This window comes from Limulus polyphemus, unplaced genomic scaffold, assembly GCF_000517525.1.
Source record: "Limulus polyphemus unplaced genomic scaffold, Limulus_polyphemus-2.1.2 Scaffold9517, whole genome shotgun sequence".
NCBI classification, from domain to species: domain Eukaryota; kingdom Metazoa; phylum Arthropoda; class Merostomata; order Xiphosura; family Limulidae; genus Limulus; species Limulus polyphemus.
The window spans coordinates 1-1,634 of NW_013675127.1; positions in this window are offsets into that span (position 1 = coordinate 1).

A 1,634-nucleotide genomic window follows, 5' to 3' on the forward strand; every position below is an offset into this window, starting at 1 on the left:
GGGTAGCCCCTCCCACTACTCCGTTCAAGATACCAAAATATTTAACAAACCTACCAGGGTAGCCCCTCCCACTACTCCGTTCAAGATACCAAAATATTTGACAAACCTACCAGGGTAGCCCCTCCCACTACACCATTCAAGATACCAAAATATTTAACAAACCTACCAGGGTAGCCCCTCCCACTACTCCATTCAAGATACCAAGAGTGGTATTTTGGAACTTTGTGGTCAATACTAATAAAAAATACACAGGAAATAGGTGTGAAAAGGTTAGAGGTAGGAACTCCCAAGAATGGTATTTTGAAACTTTGTGGTCAATACTAATAAGATAAACACAGGAAATAGGTGTGAAAAGGTTAGAGGTAAAAACACTCAAGAGTGGTATTTTGGAACTTTGTGGTCAATATTAATAAAATAAACACAGGAAATAGGTGTGAAAAGGTTAGAGGTAGGAACTCTCAAGACTAGTATTTTGGAACTTAGTGGTCAATACTATAAAAGTATAAAACAGTACCAGTCATTTTATTTTGCATTTTAAGTGATTATGAAGTCAGTCAAACTGACCAAATGCATATAGTTAGGGTAGAGAAAATAAAGCTTTAGTGAGGAAAAACATTTTTTATTAATTTAGAAGGTTTTAGACAATTTTCAGTATAAGAAAAGTATTTTTAACCTTAACATCAAAATCACTTTGCACTTGGAGCAGTCAACACCTTGATTCTATATATTAATGGTGAAATGTTTAGTAAAAATACCTAATTACAAGTTATATCTTTTTGTCTGCAAAAATACTCGTAACATTCATGAAATGATTAAAAATCTCCATGAAGATGCAAAAAAAAAACACATTAAAAGTTATACTATGGAAACTCTTATGGACATTTTGGAGTCACAAAGTCATTGTAATCTACCGAGTGAGGGTTAAATCTTGCCTTAAGCTTGTCAATTTGAAGACTATGAGATGAACCTTCAAACTGAAGATGTGATGGACAGTACAACATAGCATTATACATCATTTGATGGATTAAAACTTTTCATTTCTATTGGTTGTAAATGATATAGTATAAACCGTAAGACTGAACTATTGGCAAGAGAGGATGTGGTAGACGTGTCTGATTTTATGACAAAAATTAAACATTGCCTTAGTCATGTCTCTATTATAATTACATTAAATTCTGTACTTCAAAAATGGATGGTAAATAAATCAAAGCTGGAAGACTGATACATTGAATGTCACAATTCTCATATTAGGGGATATCAAGGATTTTTTAAAATATTTCCTTTTAAAGTTAAGAACTTAGAACGTGTATAACATTAACGTTTGATTTATTAACTATGTTTTGATGCCAACATATACAATGAAAATAAAGTAGTTTAATTAAGTTTTGATAGTAGCTCTCTAAAAGGTTGAGACATGCACACTTCCACTTACAGTCTAACAATACAAACCAAGCACCAATCACAAGCTAACAATGTACGTTAAGCACCATTATCAGACCAACAAGAGGTGGGCGGGGTGCCACTGTGTTTGATTTATTACATGAGCAATATCTCAGTAAATAGAAAAGATAAGACCTTCTTATTTCTATATTCTAGCTTGTCAATATCTGTTATTTGTAATTTCTAATTCATAC